At 39.6% G+C, this 25,898-nt stretch overlaps 1 protein-coding gene across 1 annotated transcript in view; it reads left to right on the top strand.

The window, feature by feature from the left end:
* Nucleotides 1-25,898, top strand: part of OTUD7B (OTU deubiquitinase 7B) — a 59,096-nt gene that overhangs the window by 4,694 nt on the left and 28,504 nt on the right. The window lies entirely within an intron of this gene.

Here is a 25,898-nt window from a genome sequence, read left to right on the forward strand (position 1 = left end):
TGACTTGTTTTCCTTCATCCTTGCCTACCCCAGCCTTCTCATAATCATTACCAAACTATGTGCTTGTGATGTCACGGGCACAGGATTATTATTTACCACTGAAGTCAGGAGATTGTATTTCTGAGCTAAAATTCAGGGGTGGAAAAATCAGGCATTTTCATTTATGCAGTTTAGTTCAGGATTATTTGTAACTGTGTGTTTTAGAATTATGTCTTACACCTTAGACTATAAGAAACAGTTTTGCTTAGGAGAGACCACGAAACTATTATTTTTTGTGACTTGCTGTGAATTTGGTTCTATTAGGTGGTATGAAGGATCAGGAAAAATGACAGTTTTGTGCCTTTGAGGAATTTACAGTCCAGTTGGGAGTAAGGGGAATAGGAAGAGGTGAATACCTACTGAGACTCTTTATGCCAGAGAAAATTTTAAAATGTGAAAGTATATTACCAATTGCATAATACAGATCTCAAACCATAAGTATTTGGGGAGAAGAATACTCAGGTAATTATGAGTGATTTCACAGAGGAATTGTAGTTTACTCCAGATCTTTAGAAAATTGTATTAGGTGCAGGAAATGAAGATGAAGCAAATAACAAATCATTTCATTTTGGAGCTTGGAGAGATCAAGCAAAAACTTGGAAACAGGAATGTACTTGGGGTGTTCTTGGGGTGGTAATGAGACTGACCTGAGTTGCAGTGAATAGTCATAAAAGAAAGATGGTTAGGTTGGTTTGGAGCTGTGTTTATAGAGGGTCTTAAAAGTCAGGCTTATAAGTTTAGATTTTAAATAATGGAAAACAGCTAACCACTGAGAATTTTTTATAGGATCATAATATGATGATAACAGGAAATAGATTTGGCTTGGAGGGAAAGGAGGTGAGCACCTGGGGTGTATGAGGTGATGAGATCTGAGCTAGGGTTGTGGAGGGGAAAGAGTGAAAAAAAGATTGTGAAGGGAAAATTGAAATCAGTGAGGACTGGATGTGGAAGATGAAGGAGAGTGATCGATCAAACATGACTACAGCGTTTTAAGCCTGGCTTTCTGAGACATTGACCAGGGTAAAGAAGTTGGGGAGGTTTCCTCATTTCTTGGGGAAATATGATGAGCTCAATTGGAAATGTTTTGGACTTAAAAAGTGGCAATGAAATGTCCAAATGAAAGCTGTTCGAGTTGTTAGAGATGAGCCTTAGCCGGTGGAGAGGTAGGGGTAAATAATGCTTGAAAGTGTGGTTTTGGAGTTCCTTAACATTGCTGTGATAGCTGTAGCCAAGAAAATGAATAAGCTCTCTGAAGACTAGAGTTTAGGAAAAGAGCAGAAGGCCACAGATTGTGGTACTGATAAGCACTACTATTCTCTATTCTTCAGGCCATCTTAATCGAGTTTTTTCTTCTCCTTTCATCTTTTCCATTCCTGTCTTCCCTATTCCATCAGTCCTTTGAATGTGTCTTACCTTGTGAGCACTGTCTTAGGCACTGAGGAAACAGATAAGTCAGACAAGGTCTCTGCCTACAGGGAGTTTATGGGTCTAGTGGAAGATAGATGTGTCAATATATAGATGAAGTGAAGTGTGATTGATGTTGTGATAAAGGTATGTAGGGGGCAGTTCTGCCTTGGACGTTCAGAGGGTTGGAAAGTGCCTCCCAGAGGAGATGATATTTGAGCTGAGTCTTGAAAGATGAGTTAAGGATGTACCCTACAGATTAGAAAGAGAAGTACACCCAAGGCTGAGAAAACAGCATGAATAAATGCTTAAAGGAACGAAACAGCCAGACTTCTTCAGGTAACTTTTAAGTAGTTATTAATATTATAGTTGGAGGACAGGGTTGGAGGTCAGGGATGAGGCTGGAGAAGTAGGTAAGGCTGATCATGGACAGTTTTATCTTGTGCTGCATGAAATGATAAGCCATTTAAGGGTTTTTAAACCATGAGTGATAAAGTTTCATGTTCTAGAAAGATTATTTTGTCAGTGGTATAGAGAGAGTAGATTGGAGAGGAACAGAGCAAAAGACTTTTGAAATAACTTACTAATACATTTTTTGTTGAGTGATCATGTTTGTAGAAATAGAATCAGAGAACAAGAGGGACTGTTCCCCTTTCTTAGTTTCCCTCATTGATTTTCAGATGGAATACCTGAGATGTACTCCGGATCACAGAAGTAGTGAAGTGATGGCTTAGTCTGAAATTCAGTATTCATGGCTGTAATGTAGTGGGTGATTAATAAATATTAGCTCACCTCTCTAATTCCCTCACAAGTCCTGTTGCAGTGTTTGTTCCATTCTGCCATGCTGCATTGTGCTTGAAGACAGAAGGACTTCTTTCATTTCATTTCATCGTCCTTTATTCTAGTCGAGAGTGAGCAGTGGTGTCTTCCCGGGTCTGACTGAGGAATATCTGCCCTAAGAGTGCCATGGGGATTTGGAGCTTTGGCCTGGGGCAGTTGGACGCCCTGGAGTGGAGTGACTAGGATGTTAGAATTCTTCAGTGATTCAAGTGATTCAGATGTGGAGGGATGTCAAGGTATTTGTTTTATTGTGGGTGCAGATGTATTTCTCTCTCCTACTAAGTTCCCTTCTAGTTTTCTTTTAAACTTAGTTTTAAGCTGTATCAATGAAACTTTGGTAAAAGAAATGTTATGATAAATTGGGTACCAGCAAAAAGTATATCTAAAAAAAAAAGATTTGTCATTATTATTGGATTCTACCTCTTTCTTCCCCATGTTTTTAAAGTCATTGGGTTTTTGTGAAGGTAAATTGTTTGGGTTTAAAGTGCAATGTAAGAATTTGGATTTTGTGTTTTAAGTCTTTTTTTTGCTGGAGAAGAACAGAATAGGATAGAGGACATCTTAGCGGTCCTTAGGTTCCCCTGGGGAAAGCTGGAACATGAGGGGGATGTGGAAGGATGGATATCTTCCATTGACAAGCCTTCATCAAAACTGATTTATGAATTCCTTACTCCTTCCTCTGGGCTCTGTCAACATCTCTAGAGAAAGGCCTTGGATTGGAGACTGTCCACTTCAGCAGAGCTGCCAATTCTTAATTCTTTCTCAAGTGGGCAAGGGTACATTTTGTTTTTGTTTGTGAGTGTTTGGGGGAGGGGTGGAGAGAGAGGAGGCACAGAATAGCTACTCATAGTGAGTCTTTATCTGAATTCCTATGTAACTGGAAGTTTCCTTGGCTTTGTTTTAGGGGAGATGACTTGGTTACGCAGGCATTTAAGTTACGTGGGAAGGTGGTTCTCACTCCCTTCATTTATCTGATCTAGGATGGCAATAAATACTTCTTTCTTGTCCATATTTGTCAGCCTCCGCCCACTCCCCCCCCTCCCCGCCCCGCCCCTCACTTTGCTCTCAGTGCTTTTTTGCACACTGGGTGAGGGATATAAAGGATCCTCTTCAGTCTAAAACGGAGCTTGTCAGTTGTTCTCTGGAAGTTTAGGGGAACCTAAACCAGCTCCTGATTACTCTTGTGTTAATGACTCCCCTATTCTTCCAGTCTCCGGGCCCTTTCTTAATTTAAACACTTTGAATAATAAGATATTTTAAATATTTTGGAAAGTTCAGGGGGAAAAACCCTAACATAATTTTGAGCCCACAACCCAGATTTAGTGGATATTAACATTTCGTCAGGTTTATTTTAGATTTCTCGCTGTCTTTAAGATATAAACTGTTAAGTATTAGATATAGCCAAAGTCCTACTCTGCATCCTTATCCCCTTTTTCCTGGGAAATGAATACTGGCCTAAATTGGTATGTATCATTGCATTTTATGTTTTATACTTTAAAAAAAATGTGTAATGTAGGCACAAGCAACATATAGTTTTATTTTGAAATCATAAATAAAAATCAGAATCATACTGCAGGTATTTTTTGCAACCCTGTCTCTCAGTGCTGTTTTTCAGAATTATTTACATGTAGATCTAGTTCATTTAATCACCTGATCTTTAAGCCTGTTTCCTCCACTGCCCTCCCCACTTGTCTTGTGAAATAGTCCTACCATCAAAGTCCCAGTTTAAACCCTATCTTCCATGAAAACTTTCCTGATTTTTCTCCTCCTGCAAGCTGTGATCTTTCCTATTTCTGAAGCTGCCTATCATTTTATTGATGCTGATCTGGTCGTAGTTGTGTATTTTTGTATTTTAGTTTATTTATGCCCTTGGCTTGCCTCTTTTATACTGTGAGCTCCTTGAAAGCAGATAAGTAGTTTCTTTTATCTTTGTATCCCTCATATTTACTTGCCACAGTAACATAAATATATTAGGCATTTAGTCACTATTAGTCACTATTTAGTGACTAAATGGTTAATTAATGAATAAAACAATAAAAACAGTCCTCTGAGTTGGTGAGCTGTGTAATTATGAGCAATATTGTGTGGCCTTTATGAAAAAGCTTATAAAGAAACATCCAGCACTGTAAATTATATAAAAATGTACATAAATGTTGAGTGCATTCAAGACTGACTTCCTATAGGAGATGAGAGCAAACATTCCTGAGAAATGAAATGAAAATTGATTGGTGATATCATCCCAATGAGGAAACTCCTGGGAATTGATCCTGATGGCATTTGAGGCAGTGTACTTCTGTGGCCAGACTCATTTCACTAGCTATCAAATTCTGCTATTGTCATCAAGGCCTTGACACCTTCCCTGGAGATTTACATTGGTGGTGAGAAAAAGCAGCCTATCTGTTCACTTAATAAATACTGCTGAGAAACAGGAATTCTTTGGTCTCTGAAAAAGAAGGCCTAATAAATGTACACATTTGTGTGTATATGTACATATACTTTTAACAGCACCACTTTTATCGATGAGACCAGATTGTATCTCGGCAAAATATTCTTAAGCTTTTAATTCTGGAATGTGTAGTACCAACATAACATTGTTTAGGCCTCACCAAAGCCCTTCCCTCCCCTGCCAGGAAGAAATTAAATGTTAAGTTGAACTATAATGAAATTGCAATTTTATAGATAAAATAAGTCATATATCACCAATGGTTATTCTTTAAACTTATGTTTAATGGTTATTGTGTTAAATGGTTATTGCTTAATCTTGTATTTAATGGTCATTGCTTAAACTGGGGTTAAATTTAATAGGTCAGGTCTTGATTTCCTGTTGGGGTTCTTGTAGAACATTATCACAGACCTTTTTGAAGTGAATAATTCCAACTCTATTTATAATTCTAAAATGCACTTCTGAACTTTACAACAGATTTTCTTTTTGTAGTTATCTTTAGCTCCGATTTTTGATAAAATGTTCTTATTTCTCAGCAGACATTTAGTATATTGGGGAAGGTTGTGGGGGAGTGTGTGAGTGTTTTAGGGCATACAACCTCACCTTAGGAAAATGAGCCTGAGATGAAAACTCTTGCCGTCAGTAGCTGTAATACATGTAATTGATTGATTTTAATGAGCTTACAATCTTTGAGTAAATGATTCCCCCACTATCATTTCCTGCCACCCTCTCATGTCTCTTCTCTAGTCTTGATAAGGGAGATCTGGGGTGGTGGGGAAAACCATGGAAGAGAAAATTTCTTGTCACCATTGACTTTATCTGGAGACTTAACAGGGAAGAGTGTAAGAGCCCTAACTCCTAGCACCAGATTCCTACCTGTGGTTCCCCCAACAGTTCTTAGGTTAAAAGGGAAGAGGAATGCGGATGTCAGGAGAAAGAGCAAAGAAACAGGGTAGATAGCGGGAGTTAATAGATATCATAGAATAGGACTGAGGAACAGAAATGGGGGAAAAGGGATATGCATACAGATTTAAAGAGGTTCTGTTTCCTCCTGTCATTCCAAACCTGGCTTAGAATTCTTTATAAACCTTGTACCTTAGCTATACCAAAGGTATATTGAGGAGGCCACATCAGCTTTGAAAGTATCATCTTTGTGTTCTAAAATCATTCTTTGAAAAGTCAGGTCATTTTAAATGAGGTGGTCTACTAGTGCCTTTTGAATCATTAATAACTGACTTCAAAGGAAAAGAATTCATCTGAGGCTTTAGAACTAGTCAGTCTTGATATTTACATGAAGATAGTCCCATGTGAGGAACTGAGGCAAGATAATGGGAACATGTAATAATGCTAACAAAAATATTTTAGATAGTATGCTCTCATTTCTTTTAAAAACTTTCCTGCTCTTTTGAGTTCCTTTGTGAGTATTTGCTTTCATCATTGAACTGGGAGCTCACCTGGCTGAGTGTGTAGACTCTTCATTTTCTGAAAATTTCCCTTAGTACTAGGGGCAAGATTATCTAATATGAGGAATACTTGGTCCCTGTTTACTGACTGGGGATAAAGACTTCCCAGACTCCTCAGAATTCTGAAAATAGAATTTGAGAGTTAGACTTAAGATTTGCTGCACCCTAACTTCTTTGGCTGCCTGAAGTAAATTCTAGCTATTTGACACGAGGTGACCTCTCATTTTAACGTTAAGGTCCTTCTGTCACACTTGTAATTTTTTGTAGTATTCTAGTTCATTATGGAAATTAAGATTGAAAAAAGTCATCTGTGCAGACTTTCCTTGATGTTTGCTTCCTGGCTGAGATGATAAATTCCTTTTACTGAACACGTGTTGTGTACTGGAATTTGGACAAGATGCTCTAAGGAGGTGCCAAGGTTATGTTACCTACTAAATAAACTAAACAAGTATTAGGAGAATTGGCTCCTTGGGAATTTATATTCTGGGTTAAAATAGGATGCAAACACAGAGACACACATTTTTAGAAAAAAGAAAAACAGACTGTGTAGTATTACGTATAATCTCACATAGTATTTTAGAATGGAAAAGGAATTTACATATTGTCATCATTTTCTGGGTGAGGAAAATGTGTCCCAGAATATTTAAATGACTTGTTCAAGGTAGTTACCCTCACCAAAAAACATTTTATTGGGTATCTGCCCTCTGAAATGGAGAAGGCAATGGGACCCCACTCCAGTACTCTTGCCTGGAAAATCCCAGGGACGGGGGAGCCTGGTGGGCTGCTGTCTATGGGGTCACACAGAGTCGGACACGACTGAAGCGACTTAGCAGCAGCAGCAGCCCTCTGAAAAGTTAGGCCTCAGGTATAGAAAGATTAAAGTCATCAAGAACTTAATAATTAGTTATGAAGATTGAATGTTTGCATAAAAAGAAAACTAGTAATACAAAGTCATGGGTATTAAGTCTCAATACCCATGACGTTACATATGCTCTCCAACCCACAGTTTTGAAGATAAAATAGTCCTTCCCCCTGCTTGTAGGTAGGTTGCTTTGGTTGCAAACTGTAGGTGAAGTAGGCTCAAAGGCTGCATTAGTCTTTTTGGGGTAAAGGGATAGAGATATATACAGAAGTTTAGAGAGAGTGGATAAGGGAACATTTGTACCCTTAGTATAATCTAGGCCTTGGAGAAGAGAGAAGACTGGGTAAGTGGAGAGGGGAACATTGAAGGAATGAGAACAGGGAGCTGAGCCTGTCTTGTTTCATCTAGGAGAGCAATGAGATTAATAAAGTTGGAGAGTTAGATGAATTGGAGAGGACCTTAAATCCCATGCAGAGGATTTCAGTTTATCTTTACAATGAAAAATCCTTGAGCAGGGAATTATATATGTAAATTAGTATTTTTGGAAAATTGTTTCAGCCATGTGGTGTGAAATGGAAGGAGAGAGAGCAGTTAGAAGACTGTTCAATTCTGGGAAAGGAGTCTTTACAGGGATGATGGGAATGGAGAAAAAGGAGGGATTCAAGTGATTTGAAGAAAACTAAACACCATTTGGTAACTGCTTTTATAGGAAAGAGATAGATAAGAACAATGCACATGTTTTTAATCTGGGTTATAGCAGTAGGGGAGCTGGGTTTGCGTGGTTTCTAATACATTTATTCTCCAAAGGAATGCCTTGGTGGAAAAAAGCACTGAGTCTAGCCCAACATTCAGATCATACTGAGTACAGAGTTTAAGTGACTGGTTTGCATGCCTTGTAAGTAGTGAAACTTGGTGTAGAGCCCATGCTTTTGACTGTTGTCCAGTGCTATTTCTATTATATACAGCTTACGAGGAGGTGGGTCAAGTGGTTAAAAACACAGAGCCTGGAAGTGAAATGGGAAGTTGAAGACCACATTATGATGAGGTTTAACCACAAGCTGTTTCAGTTCTACATACGTTTTCCTTGTATTTAGGCTCTAAATGTGTATAGTTCTCTCAGGCTCACAGTGTTACAATGACCTGGGTTTCTTAGAACTATCTTCTGAGTTTCACTTCCTCACAGTCAAGGAAATAAATTTCCTTTAGATTTTGGACTTAATTGCATATACTCTCTGACCCCCAATGTTTGAAGATAAAATAGTCCTTTCCCGTGCTTATAGGTAGGTTGCTTTGCTTACAAACTATAGATGAAATAACCTCAAAGACCACCTTAGTCTTTTTGGAGTAATGGGAGGAGGCGAGTTTTGGAACTGAATCTTTCAAGCTTATTTACTCTGTCAGCAGTTACGAACAGTTTCCTTACACAGATCTTATTACTTAAAAAGGGCTGTCAATTGTATGGATCAATATGGTATTTTTGCTAATGGTATGTTTTTAGAGACTCAAATGGCCTTGTGAAAAATCATTTATATTTTGTTTTTAAATATGTAGTCAGGTATATTTAAGGTATGACTCTTTCTTATACTTTTTTTTCCTTTCCTTTGCTTTCCCCCTTCTACCAGGCTTTTACCAGATGTGGTAACAGATACCTGCAGACTCAAAATAGCATTTTCTGGATCAGCTAACACTTACTATATATCTGCTGTAAGGGTCTGGCACTATTACATAATTTCATTAGCCAAGATTGAATATTTCTAGATTTTATGCTAAGTCCCTGCTAGCCACTGTATTCCATTGTTTGGCTTCTGCAATTCTTATCCTATCTTAATCCTTGCCATGACTCTTCTTTTATAACTTTTTTCGTATGTCATTTTATTTATTATTTAGGCTGTGCTGGGTCTTCGTTGCTGCTTTCCTCCAGTTGCGGAGAGCAGGGTCTACTCTTCAGCTGCGGTGCGCAGGCTTCTCAGTGCGGTAGCTTCTCAATGCGGTGGCTTCTCTTGTTGCAGAGCATGGGCTCTAGGGCATGCAGGCTTCAGTAGTTGTGGCACGTGGGCTCAGTACTTGTGGCTCCCAGGCTCTAGAGCACAGGCTCAGTAGTTGTGGTGCATGGGCTTGGTTGCTCCACAGTATGTGGGATTTTCCCGGATCGGGATCTGTCTTGTATTCTACATTGGCAGGCAGATTACTGACCCCTTCTTTTGTTTAAAAAAAAAAAAAAAAGGGAAGCCCTTCTTTTAGAACTTTTGCCCTGGCTAGGGAATAAAGGGGAGAAAACTTTACTGTTTAATAGTGAAGACCCTAGGCTGAGTTATACTAAGGGCTTTATATAATCACCTCATTTATTACTAATAACAACTCCATAGGTTAGATATTCTTATACCTGCTTGCAGATAATTCATCCAGAGTATTTATTACTACGTTAATATTAATTCACCAGGATATTTCGGCACAGTTTAAGGTGCTGAGGGATATCACAGTGAATATCAGGTAAGGTTCCTGCTAAGATGTAGAGAAGTTAAATAGCTTGTGCAAGGTGCCATAGCAAGAAAGTGGCAGAGCTAGGATTTAAATATAGATCTGATGGATTCCAAGGGGAATGTCTGCAACAGTTTTTATAATATGCTGCCATTTACATATACTACATGTTGTCTGTAATTGCACATATCAAGTTGTAAAAATAGATAAGTTCCCCCAGTATTTCTTTTTTAAAGGGTTCTTGATGAGTCCAAGAAAGAAATCTGCGTGGGGCTGGCAGGCACAGCTGCACAATTATTTTCCTCTCTTCTCCCCTCTTCTCCCCAGTCTGTCTGAACCCACTCATACCTGGGTGTAAACTGGACAGCCTGACCTGCTTTGGCATTTGGATGTGTTTGTGCTTTGAGGACTGGGAGAGTTGTTTCTTTGACTTCCTTGCCCACTTGCAAGTTCTTTCTTGTAGCACAATGATGAGTAATATGTTGTTAACATTGTAATGTGGTCATGCCAGTTGGAATTTTTTTTTTTCTTTTTCCCTTGGTTCTTTCTGATGAGTGTGTGACTCTTGGGTCAAACTTGCTTTCCACAGCTCATTCAAACAGAGAAGACTTTCTGTATTCAGAGAACTAGAAAATAGTCTCGAGGTTGGGAAGACTATTAAAATTCAATGTCTTCTGCCTAGCTGAAATTCAATTTTGTTGGCATTTTGGGTTTATTCTTTAGCAAGTGTGATCCAAGAGAGTACTTGTTAGATTAAGGCCATTATTACTATGTGCCATATTTGGAATGAGCAGTGTTCTGGAGTTAGCAGTTTAAAAATAGGCACAGGGTTTTTTTTTCATGGGCATTACATAGTAGAAAGCATTAAAAGATGCTTAAATCTGTGAGAGTGATGTGCTGAATTCCAGTAGAAACTGAATTTTAAGAACTAATCAGGTGGGATCAAGGTTGTAAGTGTTAAAACTAGTATTGAGGATCCAGTCAATTTAGCATTTTGATTCCAGGAATTTCTGGGCATGGCTCATGAGGTTAATGAGGTGATTTATATGGGTGTGTCTAGCCTAGTGCTTGGTACTTGATTGGTGCACAATAAATGTTAGTTAAATCTTTAAAAAGATACTTGAATACAGAGTGTTGTCAGTTTGTCTTTCTAGAGCAGCAGCTTCATCATTAAGTATTCCTTCTTTTGAAGAATATTTGTTGAGCCTTTAACTGTGGGTAAAGCATTTGGGACAGATTTATAATAGCAGATTCTTAGAGAGACTGTGATCTTAACATTTATAAATCGAATCAGTTAGGCCTAGCATTTAATGAGGAATTTGTGATTTTACTTTGCTAGAGTCAGCCCTTTGCTTTTTTGATAGAAATAACTTCTTGACTCTTTGGTGGAATTAAAAATGCTTGCTTTTTAATTCCAGTTAAACTAGGTTTGATTTTTTTGATATCTGAGATAGTTGCCTATGATGTTTCCTTTTATCCTCTCTTAATTTTTTCAGTAAATAAGACAATATATTTGAAAAATGTATTGTGAACTGCAAAGCTAGCAGTTGTTATCTCCACCACCGCCAGTACTAATATTACGGGTTAGTAATAAATAGGATTCATTCTTACAGGGGTTAGTTTCCGTAATTAATTTCAAGGAGAAAAACTCAGGGGACAATGGGATATTTGCCATATGATTTGTGTACTGATTGATACCTTTTGTACTTTTTGTGGAAGGGAGAAGGAAAAGCAGAGACTTGTCACCCTGAAAACTTGGCCTTGTGCTATGTCGTTGGGAAGGTTGCCTTATACTACTTTGCTGTGCTCTATAGTGGCAAGAAAATTAAGCAGGATTTATTATCTGTTAGAGGCTTATAGTACATTTTACTGGAAGCATCTGTCTACACAGAAAACAGTTCATCCCAGTTTGTTGGTAAGATCAACCACATTCCTACATTATGGACCTTATAATAAATAACAAAATTATATTGGTCGGTCCAGGGTAGTATCTGCCTGGCCTTCCAGTGTAGGAAGATTGAGGAAACAGTGCCATTGACCAAAATATTTGGTTAGCTGTTATCATCAAAAGCCTTTGCAGTCAACTTCTGATGACTTGTATTTTTGGAGAAGAACATGTGATTTTTATAATCCAAAATAAGTTATTCAGTAAATTCTGAAAAGACTACTTACTTTTCAAATTTTCCTTTTCATCTTTTTCTGTCTCTTGTCCCTGTCCCTTGGTAAATCTTTGTCCAATAAAGGAATTTAGCTGATACCCATCTGGCATTTTCTGTGGAACCAGCCCATTAGATGAACATCTAGAAAGCAGGGATACTGTCTCATACCTCAGTTGGAAAAGAATCTGCCTGCAGTGCAGGAGATCCTGGTTCGATTCCTGGGTTGGGAAGATCCACTGGAGAAGAGATAGGCTACCCACTCCTGTATTCCTGGGCTTCCCTTGTGGCTCAGCTGATAAAGAATCCACCTGCAATGTGGGAGACCTGGGTTCAATCCCTGGGTTGGGAAGATCTCCTTGAGAAGGGAAAGAGTACCCACTCCAGTATTCTGGCCTGGAGAATTCCGTGGACTATATAGTCCATGGGGTCACAAGGAGTCGGACACGACTGAGTGACTTTCACTTTCAGTTGATGTATGGTATGTCCTCTTCACTCAGCAGAGTGCCTGGCATTGAGTGGGTCCTTAATAAGTGCTTACTGAATGGCTGAGTCAGGAGGTTAAGGTTTTCATTAGGGGAGAACTGTGTGACTCTTGGTGCTACTGTGCTGATCATGGCCCTTTCTAACAGGATGAAGCAATGTAGCTTTCTCAAAAATAAATGTGAATGCAAGGAAAGTTTTTGCTTTGATATTTGCAGGCATTTTATATTTTAGGACAAGGAGAAGTAATATGTTAAAGGTTTGTGCTTTCTCTCTTGATTTTTGTGTTTTATTCTGTTCAAAGTTTAATTATTTCTATGATATCTTAATAACGTACGAGAAGCATAGCTTCATACTATCAATAGAAAAGAAAAAGAAAAATCTCTCTGTATGTCACACATAATTTTATAAAACTTCAGACCTAAGGGATATGTCTAGAAGAATACAGTATCTCCAATCCAATTTATATTTTTAGTGTTGTTGAGCAAAACAAAAATGATGATTTAATTTGAATGTGTCTTTGTGATTTTCTTTATAGATGGATGACTTCCTTTTTTTAATATGGTTTGCTTAAGTAACTAAATTTCCCAGGTACACATTTTTTTCTTTGATATATATCTATAGACGTAAGAGATTTAGCTGGGTGGCAGGAGAAGATGGAATTTTCATAGATAAATCCACAAAGTGGATTACATGGAGAATTGAAAATTATCAGTATATGTGAAGTCAAGTGAAGATTTCTGGAACAGGAGTTAACCAACTTATGTTCTACACACTCTTTTCTCACTGGTTAGCTTTGGGCAAGTCACTAAATCTCACTCACCTGGTTCTCAGTGTTCTCATCTGTCACTTGAGGGTATGGAATGAAATGATCTCTGATATCCTGGTTCTAAAGTCCATAATTCTAAAGGGCCAAATAAAGAAAATAGACTGACTTTTGGTCCCTTACCACCAGCCTGTTCCACATAAGAGCTGAATGTGAAATGTTGATTATGTAAATAATAGAAGTGTATAATCTATATTCCCAGGTCGACGAGACTTGTCAGATTGTGTTATATGCTCATAATTGATTTTATGTGCACAAATATAAGAGGCTTGCTTGCTTTTAAAAGAGCAGTTATTACCACAAAAGGTACAACCTAGGAGGCGCTAGTGGTCAAGAACCCACCTGCCAATGCAGGAGACATAAGGGCTGCGGGTGTGATCCCTGGGTTGGGAAGATCCCCTGGAGAAGGAAATAGCAACCCACTCCAGTATTCTTCCCTGGAAAATCCCATGGACAGAGGAGCCTGGCAGGCTACAGTCCATGGGGTCACAAAGAATCGAACATAGCTGAAGCGACTTAGCACACACTTGCATACAAATGAAAGGGACCCAAATAATGCTCAAGATACCCTGGGTTGGAGTTTCTGCTTCTTACCTGTAACCTGGAAATAGGAATATGTATGTGTTGGCAGGCTTGGTGGGGGGTGGAGAGGGTTGTGGTGGCTAGTAGACAGTGTGGGTGAATGTGGACAGTAGTTAACAGCAAAATATTCAAGAGCTCTCCAACCTGTGGACTTTGCATGGCTAAACTGATTTGACTGTGCTATAAATCCCTGGGGAACGGATATGAACCCTGTGTTGTATTCAAATTCAGAATACGTAGGTCCAAGCTCCTTGCTATCTGGGTATCACTTAAGTTTGTAAGCTTCTCTGTGTGTGTGTGTTTTCCATTAGAAAATAGGGGATAAAAAAGTTTCAATGGGTATTTAATTTTTAAAAATTTTATTAAATGAGGCCATATTTGTGAAAGTGCTTTTAAAACAAATAAATTACAGCAAAAGAGAAGCTATTCTTAGTGAACAGATAGCTGTACAAATACATCTATTCCTATAGACCTTGATTATACATATCTGTGGGTTGAATGGTGACATTTAATAATTCAGAAGACTATTTTAGGTATTTTTTTAGGTATAGATTAGCTCTTGATTATCCACACACATGTACTAGCATGAATAATTTAGAACCACAAATATTTGTTAGGCATCTACTATGTGCCAGGCAGTTTATTAGGCCTGTTTAGAATTTTTTAAAGTACAAAATAAAGGTGCCAGCCTCAAGGATCTTAGTCCTACCTAGAATGCATCTTGTCTTTCAGTCTCATGAGCTCTTACCCATCCTAAAGCCTCAGTTTGAGAAACTTCCCTAACCCATCCAGGTAAACTAGTTGCTTCTTATACTTCTTACCCCACTGGGCACTAGAAACGTGTTGAGATTTCTCACACCAGACTGGAGTCCCTTGAAGGTAGGACTGTGGCTTCACCCTTTGTATCCTCAGGCTGTGGTGGACCCAGCTTGGTAAATTTTGAATGAATGACGGATAGTCAGATTGGTGAGATAAGTGTGAGGAAGCCCAACTAATATGACAAGGTGGTATATGGTATCAGCAAGTGCCAGTGGATAGTAGTTACTATCCATACACTGTACCTGTGGGAGTTCAAATGAGGTTTAGATATAGCCAGGAACTGCATTTGAAGAATTAAAAGAAATAATAGTGATAAAAATATCTTTCTTTGAACTGAATTATATAATTTAAAAAAAGACATTTCTTTTTCCATTTGTTTGAGGCTTTTATAAAAATTAGTATGGTGAAGGAAGTTAATTTATCAGAAGAAATTTACAAAGTGAATTAATTTCCTGTGGGTAACTAATCGCAGATGGGATAGTCATTCTAATTTTTTTTTTCCTTCTGCTATTTCTTCCCTTAAATGGAAGTTCTGTAATTGACAATGAAATGGCCATTAGTTAGAAATCAATAAGGGGAGAGAAGGTTGTCAACTACTGAATATTTGAGGGTTGATTCTAGAGAGATGGTGTGTTTTGTTATTAAACTAGCCTGTGTGGTTTCGTAATATTTATTTTTCTCTCATGTCAAAAGTTCAGTAATCAGAATATTTTTAAGGGCTCGTAGAACTGTTGTTTGTTTGTTTGTTTTACGGGTTATTCTTCTAAAAGTTGAACTTATTGGGAGTTGAACCTTGGACTACCCTTCACCCTAGCTGAAAGGAAAAAAAAAAACCATTGTGTGGGCAAATAGGCATACTGGTCTGGATCTAAAAAAGTAAACACTAACGTGGTTTCTGTTCCTATTCAAGTTACTCTTGTTGTGCCAATAATATAATAATAGGCTTTCGTTGTGACTCTCTCTGCCCTTATTTTTCCAAAGGTCACTTCCATTGTACAAGCCTTCCAAATTATTAAATTTCCCAAATAACTATAACCCAGGGAGCCTTTTATCAGTAGCACTGAATAGAGAAATGCCAGTTCATAAGGAGTTCTCTGTGAGCTTCTCCCTCATTTGTATATTAGCATTTGGCTGTTGATGGGATTTGTCTTTTAGGAACAAATTTTCCTGTTTGTAGCCTGATTAAAAAAAAAAACAAACTAGAAACTTTTGAAAAAAAAAATAGTTAAATCTTGTTCGGACACATACCAGTGGTAATGATAAAGCCAGAGGTCCAATTCTTGAATCTTTACTGGTGTGTTTCCACAATAGCCTATGGTATACTGATAAATTGTTTTGGGAGTGGTAAATTATATGATCGGATTCAGTTTTTTCCTCTTACGTTTGTTTTTGGGGGAGAAAATAGACATCTGGAATGAGTAGAGTAGTAAGGGTTAAGGGTGGGGAGGTAGGGCTGGAAGATTAAGGCATGAGAATTTTGGTCAATATGTGGGAAATTGCTGTTCCTGGAGGTCTGGGGATAAATGAACTATTTAATTCTCCTGCCGGTGCAGGAGACGCAATAGGCATGGGTTCGATCCTTAGGTTGGGAAGATCCTCTGGAGGAGGAAATGGCAACCCACTCTAGAATTCTTGCCTGGAAAATTCCATGGACAGAGGAGCCTGGCGGCCTTCCGTCCATGGGGTCGTAAAGAGTCGAACACCATCGAGAGGCCGAGCACACACACACAGTGAGCTCGGTATGTACCTCTAGGAGAGGACAGACTTTGTTTTTTGCTCTCTTTTTGAGGGACTATCTGGGAGAAGATACAACTAAGGGAATCTCTTTATAACATTTTCTTGAGGACTTAAAAGACACTGGAATGGGAGTGATAGAACAGGTACTGTGTGTATGTGTTTAGACTGGGCCAAGAAATGGCTGTAGGACTGGAGGGTTTGTTTGTAAGAGTAGAGGGAGCTTCTGAAGGGGAGACAAAGGCTGGACACCAGCAGAGTGAGGCAGAGCTTGTGGGAGGGAATTAGGTGCAAAGAAGGCAACTGACATGTTTTGAGGACTTACTGAACACTAGGCACTGTCCTAAAAGCTTTTTATATCTTACATTATTTAATCCTAACAGCAAGTCTGAAGTGTAGATAATTCCCCCAGTTTATACCTGAAGGAACAGAGGCGCTAAACAGTCATATTGCTTACCCATGATTGCACAGCTGTTAGTAGTTGATAAGGGATTGGAGCCTAGATCTGTCTGAATCCAGAGCCTATTCTGTCTCTCCAGGTGGAGGTGTTGAGGCAGTGAGGATGGACTTGCACGTGGCAGACTGCCCATGTCTCCTCAGTCTTCCTCCCTGGACTAAGTGGAGTTTAGTATTTGGGAGTCAGATTGGCTGGACTTATAAAAATCCTGGTCCTACCACTTTTTACTGTGGATTATAACATTTAGTGATACATCAGGCTTCCCTAGTGGCTCAGAGGGCAAAGAACCACCTGCCAGTGCAGGAAACATAAGGGATGCAGGTTTGGTCCCTGGGTCGGGAAGATCCCCTGAAGAAGGAAGTGACTACCCACTCCAGTATTCTTGCCTGGAGAATCCCATGGACAGAGAAGCCTGGTGATTTATAGTCCATGGAGTTGCAAACAGTCAGACTTGACTGAGTGACTAACACTATAACATTTAGTGGTACATAGGTGTTTTTACGGAGAAGGCAATGGCACCGCACTCCAGTACTCTCAGCTGGAAAATCCCATGGATGGAGGAGCCTGGTGGGCTGCAGTCCATGGGGTCGCTAAGAGTCGGACACGACTGAGCGACTTCACTTTCACTTTTCACTTTCATGCATTGGAGAAGGAAATGGCAACCCACTCCAGTGTTCTTGCCTGGAGAATCCCAGGGACAGGGGAGCCTGGTGGGTTGCCGTCTATGGGGTCGCACAGAGTCAGACACAACTGAAGTGACTTAGCAGCAGCAGCAGGTCTTTTTAGTATGTAATTTAGTCAGATCTTTCTTTTTTTTCTAAGGAGGTAATATTTTGTTTTTTTTCACTTGGAAGGGCACATATTAACTAAAAAAAATCTGCCAAGATAGTCTTTCATCTCTCCCACCCACCTAGTCAACAATTGTGTGAAATTCTAAGGGTTTCTGTCCTTTCTCTTTCTCCTTGTCTGGATTCCTTGGAACTGACATCACAGACATGGAGGAGTCACTGACCTTTGAAAATTCTTGACGGTCTTGAATGTTGTGGTTTTCCAGTGAATTTGGGGAGGAGTTGGAGAGTACTCAGACACAGCTGTAATGCATCAGTGGACCAGGAGAGTGGGTACAGTGTGAGAATGTGGACACTTTGGGGGATATTTTAGATGAGAGAATGTAGGGTCAGTAGTTTCTCACACATTTTAACATAACTGTATTATCTACAGCTATGTATTTTCTATAGCTATGTTAAATATCAGTTAGTATTTAATTTTAAGTCACTTTTCTCTGTTACTAAACAGTTGGGCACTCATCATGAAGACTGATTTTAGTACTAGTCTGAGCTAAACAACGTTTAGGGAGAGAAATCTGTTGCGAATAAGATCATATAACAATCTTAAGCAAATGTATTTGAGATGCCCACTGTTTACAACATGGTGAACACTTTGAGATGCCCGGTTTAACACTGATTATCTAGTTATTGTCAATACTGGGGCGGGGGGGGGAGGGTGTAGTGGGATACCGTACAAATAGAATTCAGTTTATCTGAATGAAAACTAAGTACTTAACAGGTGCTAGGATGCTAGGAATACAGGATGAACAAGACAAGATTCCTTCCCTGAAATTGCTCATGGTTTAGTGGGGAGACAGACATGTAAATAAACACAAGTACTGTGCAGTATAATATGCTAGAGGGAGAGTACAAGATGAAACACCAAGGAGGAAGTGGGCACTTTAACTTGGGAAGCCAGGGAGGGTTTTGCAGATGAGGTGGTACTTATGGTAGCCTTAAAGAAGAAATAGGAATTCACCTGCTAGACCAGGAGCCAGAAGGCACAACATTCACAAAGGAACTGAAATTTGAAGCATGTAATATACTCACGGAACTATCAAGTACAAGAAGGGGAAAGGTGGGATGTAGATACAGCCGGAGGATTAGGTAGAGCTGGATCATGAAGGGCCTTATTTGTCTTGAGTAGGAATTTGGATATTAAGCTTTAGTCACTGAGGATCCATTGAGCAGTGGGATATAATACTGTCATATTTGCATTTTAGACTGATCAGCCTCTACAAGCAACCACTGTGAAAAATGGCTGGAGAAAGGAAGAGGGAGAAATTAGAAAGCTATTTCCTGGGGTCCAGGTTTTGAACACCTGAGAAAAGATAAAAGAGATGTAGCCTGCAGAAGATGTTGGATGGATCTGAGAATTCTTTAAGATTAAAATTACTAAACTTTAGTAAAGGACGATTTGTGAGTTGAGGATAAGGCCAGAGAGAAATCCAGGGCAGCTCCCAGGCTTCTGACTTAAGTGATAGGAGGGATGATGGTGCTACTTGCTAGAAAAGGCAGTTCTGGAAGAAAAATAGCTTGAACAGGTGGAGGGATAGTGCCCGGTCTGAAGTGCCTGTGGGATTCCTGGTTGAGTTAGAAAGAGTTGGGGACAGCAGATGCCTTTGAAGTCATCGACATTTGGGTGCTCAGGGGCATGAATGAAGTTCTTCAAGGGGATGATATAAAATGAGAAAATGGAAGGCTTGAGGTTAGAACTGTGGGTGAACTAACCTTTGGTGCAGGCACAGAAAGAAAAATTCACAAAGGTAACCAAGGCACAGAATGAGAGAGGCAGGAAGAGTGGTCCATGTGTCTCAAATGCTACAAAGAGACACTTTAGATAAGCAGTAAGGAGGATGGTGATGGTCTTCTGTATAAGACAGCGGTGTCCTTGTCTTTCTATTGAAGCCAGTTTTAGTTGGTCGAGGACTGACCATCAGGTGAGAAAGTACCATCAGTGAGTGTAGTCTAATTTAAAGAGTTTTGCAGGGAAGACGAAAATAACAGCCAGCAGATAAGGCAGGAGGAAAATCTGAAGGAACACCCCTTGCTTTGTTTCATACTTTTTTCTGTGAAGTCAGAAGAAAGGTCATCTACTGGGAGTAAGGGAGGTGATAAGGATTTGGTGGGAGGCTCAGGGAGAATGGTGAAGGGATAGGATAGTAGCCGAGAAGACTGGTTAGGTACTAAAGCAAAAGAAAGCAGTGTCTCATTGAAAGGAATGAGACAGAACATGATATATCTGTAGTCATATTACTCTGTATTATTGTGGGCGCTTGTCTTGTACAATAGCCTCATTTAGTAGTGGAGAAGTTGAATGTGAGATCTATCCAGATTGTGCAGATGAAAGGATAAGGGAACTAGGTTTTTATGGGAGAATAAAGTGATCACTCATTATGTTTATGTTTAGATAGGCAAGAAAGGACAAAGTGGAATCTAACCATTTTTCTCATCTTCTCTGCTCTCATCCTAGTCTAGCTCACTGTCATCTCATTTTACCATAGTTTTCTAAACAGTTCTCCCTAAATCCACTTGTACTCCTTGTAAAGCATTCTTCCCACTGCAACTGGAGTGATCTTTTAATATTTTAAATCTGATTCTGTCCTGTCCCTGCCTATCACTCTTCAAAGGCTCCTCCTTACTTTTAGGATATTAATAAGATCTCAGTCTTCAGTAGGGTCCACTGACCCCCCCTTTGTTCTCATTTTTCACCATTTTCACCTCTCTGTACCCCCTTGCCACAGAACATTGATATGTTTCCTCTGCTCAGAGCATTCTTTCTTTCCCAATTTGTCTCCAGTTCCTACTTATTTTTCAGTTCTTAGATATAATATCACTTCCTTGGGAAAGCTTTTCTTGATTCCCTATATGCTATAATGCCCCTCCCCCAGTGTTTTTCCCTATTGTAATCACAGTTGTTTGTGAAATCTTGTTTTTTTTCCCTCTATACTAGAAGCTTTGTGAAGATAGAGATTATGTCTAGTTCATGGTTATGTGTTCCTAATCCTGACCATAGTGCCTAGCCCAGAGTAGGCACTCCATTAATTTTTGTTGAATTAATGAATAAGATGGTTAAAGAATTGGATGGCTTAGTCTTGAGGCAAAGATGTCCTGAGGTGAGATAACAGGTTTAGTAGTAGAGAGAAACAGCTGGAGGGAAATGAGGTTGTAGCCAGAGTAAGATGTTGGGAGTTGAAGATTTAGAGGTAGAATGGTTTCAGGGCATGGTGGGTCTGAGTTGCTGAGGTACAGATGAAGATCTTGGCATTTGATGAGTTTATGAAACTTTAAGGCAGAAATGCTGGATAGATTATGCAGGTGGGTGTTGAAATTGTTCAGGAAGGTGATAGGATTTGAACCGAGGAGAATATAAGGCAGAGTCATGAGTCATTTAATAAACATGAAAGATGGGCACAGCACTTTCCTGTGGTGAAAGAACTTAATGGCTAAAAATCAGTGCCGTTCTGGGAACCAGTAATGCCTGTCCCTAAAGGTGGCACTGGTGGTAAAGAACCCGCCTACCAAAGCAGGAGACATAAGAGACGGGGGTTTGATCCCTGGGTTGGGAAGGTCCCTGGAGGAGGAAATGGCAACCCACTCCAGTATTCTTGCCTGAAAAATCCCATGGAGAGAAGAGCTTGGTGGGCTGCAGCCTTTAGGGTCAGAGAGTCAGACACAACTGAAGTGACTTAGCAGACACACTTGGAAGCAGTATGGTACAGTAGAGAGAGCATGTGTTCAAAATGTCTGGGTTCAGATTTTGGGTAACCCACCTGACTTTTCAAGGCTTATTCCTTTCTGTGTAAACTGGGAATAATAAGCCTGCTGCAGGAGCTTTGTTGTTAATGAAAAAGAAGTGTTTTTGAAAGTACTTAATATTAACTTGTTATTCTTTTTAAATTATCTATTTATTTTTAGCTACATGCAGGCTTCTCTCTCTAGTTGCATCAAGTTGGGGCTGCTCTCTGGTTTTGTTGCATGGGCTTCTCATTGTGGTGACTTCTCTGGTTGCAAAGCACAGGCTTCAGTAGTTGCGGCTTGTGGATTCTAGAGTTCGGGCTCAGTAGTTGTGGCACACAAGCCTAGTTGCTCCAGAGCATGTGAGATCTTCCCAGGTCAGGGATTAAACCCATGTCCCCTGCGCTGACAGGTAAATTCTTAACCGCTAGACCATCAGGGAAGCCCTGACTTATTTTCTTGATTACTATCCTCACTTCAAGAGAGCATGGAAGTGGAAGTAGGGATGAGAAGCAAAGATAGTAGCAGAAGTGAACTTTGAACAAGGTACGTGTCTTCATTTATTCTACTTGTTGAGTTTGTAATATAGGGTTGGCATAAACGTTTATGCGTGAATACAGGTAATGGCAAGTACTGATATAAGGAAGAATTTTGTAAAAGAAAAAAAAGAGGCCACTGGTTGGCTCATGATAACATTGTAGTGTTGACCTACCACAAATTTTTATGGAAAGAAATGCTTTATATAATCATTTTCCATGAAAATTCCATCATTTCTGGAAGTAGATTTTACTGTTCTGGAGAAGAGATCAAGCACCATTATGTTAAAGAGAGAGGAAGGCTGGTGATTTAGTTAAGAAAAGCATTTTCTAACAATTAGACCTGTCCAACAATAAAATGGACATTGTAGCAAAGAAATGAGTCTCCATCAGAACTTGTATTCTTGTGGAGATAGGATGATTTATCTGTCAAAGATGCAGTAGAAGGATTCTTGCGTGGAGGCTGACATTGGATTACATTATTGCTTCAGTCCCTTTTTGTTGAAGAAGTTCAACTTCATGTTTCAACTTGAAAACTTCCTGTAACTTGTAGTAAATGTTAGTGATTTCTCCACTAACTGGAAAAGTTAGAAGAGTTGCTTACCAGTCCAGATCAGTGATTTTAAAACTATGGGCGATTCATCCAAGAATTGGCTTCACAGGAGGCACAGTGGTAAAGAATCTGCCTGCCAATGCAGGAGATGAAAGAGACGCAGGTTTGATCTTTGGGTCAGGAAGATTCCCTGGAGTAGGAGATGGCAACCTGCTCCAGTATTCTTGCCTGAAAAATTCCATGGACAGAGGTACCTGGCGGGCTACAGACCATGAGGTCATAAAGATTGGACATGACTGAGTGAGCACTAACGAGCACACAAAGTCCCTCTGATTGGAAGACTGGAGGATTTGACTCTGAATTAGATTAGTCGAAACACCATTCAGTCAACAAATATTTGAGTGCCTCTTCTGTTTCATTTGAGAGTTTGAAAGCCAGCGTTTTCTTTTTTCCTTCCTGTGTACCGAGAGCCAAGGACTGTGAGTCTTCGTCATCACCTAGTCCCATTTAGAATTTGAGAAGTCCCATTTGGATAGTCCCATTTGGAATTTGAGAAGCTCAAGCCAGGTGTTGGTAATGGTGAAAAAAAGGCTGCAGTCCTCACCTGTTGGGTAGGGTAAGGGTGGAGTCCATGGCATGCACCTTGGAGACATCAAATGTAAGAATGTGCTGCCAAGAAGTTTGGTTTAGTGCTTTGAATCTTTGAGCAAGTCATTCTAGATAATGTTGGACCTTGAAATTATTGTTAAAAACTGTGTTTGGAAAAGACTGACCTGCTGTGTTGGCATGTGAGGTCTAAGATGCCATGATGTTGATGGTTTTCATTGGCTTCTCTCACTCAGAAGCCTCTGTTGGCTTGGAAATTGCCTATGAACCTGTGGCTTAATCAGCTTCACTCTTCTGTTGAGCACCTTTTTGTTGATTGTTAAGGAAATAGCATCTCACTCCAGTATGCTTGCTTGGAGAATCCCATGAGCAGAGGAGCCTGGCAGGCTACTTTGTCCATAGGATTGCAAGAGTCGAACACGACTGAGCGACTACACCACCACCACCATTTGTGTTGTGTATTTCCCACATTGTTTCAGAAAGCTATTAAAGTGGCTTTACCTGGTTCCTGTACTTTTTTTTTAAAGAGATAAAGTTGAAATTCATTTTGCAGGTATGCTCTTGGTTTTGGATTATTCATGTGTTTTAAGTTATTTGGACTGCTACCATCTCCTGTGACCTAAGATGGTATGTGTGTAAAATGGGCTCAAGGAAAGAATTTTGTCTGTATTAGAAGAGGAGGAAACCACTCATTCACCTATGAATTTTGAAGTAATTCAGTTCTTAAGCATTTTATCTAAGGAACTAATTTATTTAGTAACTTAGCATTTTGAATTTGAGGTCCAGTTCAGTTCAGTCGCTCAGTCATATCTGACTCTGACCCCATGGACTGCAGCACGCCAGGCCTCCCTGTCCATCACCAACTCCCAGAGTCTACCTAAACTCATGTCCGTTGTGTCGGTGATGCCATCCAACCATCTCATCCTCTGTTGTCCCCTTCTCCTCCTGCCCTCAATCTTTCCCAGCATCAGAGTCTTTTCAAATGAATCAGCTCTTTGCATCAGCTGGCCAAAGTATTGGAGTTTCAGCTCCAACATCAGTCCTTCCAATGAACACCCAGGACTGATCTCCTTTAGGATGGACTGGTTGGATCTCCTTGCGGTCCAAGGGACTTTCAAGAGTCTTCTCCAACACCACAGTTCAAAAGCATCAATTCTTCTGCACTCAGCTTTCTTTATAGTCCAACTCTCACATCCATACACGACTACTGGAAAAACCATAGCTTTGACTAGATGGACCTTTGTTGGCAAAGTAATGTCTCTGCTTTTTAATATGCTGTCTAGGTTAGTCATAACTTTTCTTCCAAGGAGTAAGCGTTTTTTTAATTTCATGACTGCAATCACCATCTGCAGTGATTTTGGAGCCCCTAAAAATAAAGTCTCTCACTGTTTCCATCGTTTCCCCATTATTTGCCATGAAGTGATGGGACCGGATGCCATGACCTTAGTTTTCGAAATGTTGAGCTTTAAGCCAATTTTTTTACTCTCCTCTTTCACTTTCATCAAGAGGCTCTTTAGTTCTTCTTCACTTTCTATGTCATCTGCATATCTGAGGTTATTGATATTTCTCCCGGCAATTTTGATTCCAGCTTGTGCTTCATCCAGCCCAGTGTTTCTCATGATGTACTCTGCATATAAGTTAAATAAGCAGGGTGACAATATACAGCCTTGACCTATTTGGAACCAGTCTGTTGTTCCATGTCCAGTTCTAACTGTTGCTTCCTGACCTGCATACAGGTTTCTCAGGAGGCAGGTCAGGTGATCTGGTATTCCCATCTCCTTCAGAATTTTCCACAGTTTATTGTGATCCACAGAGTCAAAGGCTTTGGCATAGTCAATAAAGCATAAATAGATATTTTTCTGGAATTCTCTTGCTTTTTTGATGATCCAGCAGATGTTGGCAATTTGATCTCTGGTTCCTCTGCCTTTTCTAAAATCAGCTTGAACATCTGGAAGCTCACGGTTCACGTATTGCTGAAGCCTGGCTTGGAGAATTTTGAGCATTTCTTTACTAGTGTGTGAGATGAGTGCAATTGTGCAGTAGTTTGAGCATTCTTTGGCATTGCCTTTCTTTGGGATTGGAATGAAAACTGATCTTTTCTAGTCCTATGAGTTGTCCAAATTTTCTGGCATATTGGGTGCAGCACTTTCACAGCATCATCTTTTAGGGTTTGAAATCGCTCAACTGGAATTTCATCACCTCCACTAGCTTTGTTTGTAGTGATGCTTCCTTAAGGCCCGCTTGACTTCACATTACAGGATGTCTGGCTCTAGGTGAGTGATCACACCATCATAATTATCTGGGTTGTGAAGCTCTTTTTTGTATAGTTCTTCTGTGTATTCTTGCCACCTCTTTTTAATATCTTCTGCTTCTGTTAGCTCCATACCATTTCTGTCCTTTATTGAGCCCATCTTTGCATGAAATGTTCCCTTGGTATGTCTAATTTTCTTGAAGAGGTCTCTAGTCTTTCCCATTCTATTGTTTTCCTCTATTTCTTTGCACTGATCACTGAAGAATGCTTTCTTATCTCTCCTTGTTATTTGGAAGTCTGCATTCAAATGGGTATATCTTTCCTTTTCTCCTTTGCTTTTCGCTTCTCTTCTTTTCACGGCCAAAAGTTCTTTATGTATGGCCATAATTTCTGACAATTGTGATATTGAAATGGAAGTAAATTAGACATTGATAATAAGCAGAGCAAAAGAGAATGTAATGATCATAATTTATGAAGCTTTAGGGAACTGAAGTTATTTTTTTAAGCCCGGAAATGATCTTAGAAGTCATCAAATCCAAGTCTAGGATATACAAGAGGCAACTGAGACCCTGTAAGTTATTTGACCAAAGTCACCCAGCTAATATATATAGGTGTAAGTAAAAGTCATATGATATGAGGGTAGTAGAAATAATGACAGTATGTTAACGTCTCTTTAGAAAGGAGAGTTTGTAAAACTTTGAGAGATGGATTGAGACTGGGACAGACCATTAGAAATAGAGGGGTGATGTGAAAGGTGAAGTACCCTTGACTTTCTGATCTGAATTTTAAACCTCGAATTGA

The sequence above is a fragment of the Bubalus kerabau genome, chromosome 6, assembly GCF_029407905.1.
Source record: "Bubalus kerabau isolate K-KA32 ecotype Philippines breed swamp buffalo chromosome 6, PCC_UOA_SB_1v2, whole genome shotgun sequence".
Classification (NCBI taxonomy): domain Eukaryota; kingdom Metazoa; phylum Chordata; class Mammalia; order Artiodactyla; family Bovidae; genus Bubalus; species Bubalus kerabau.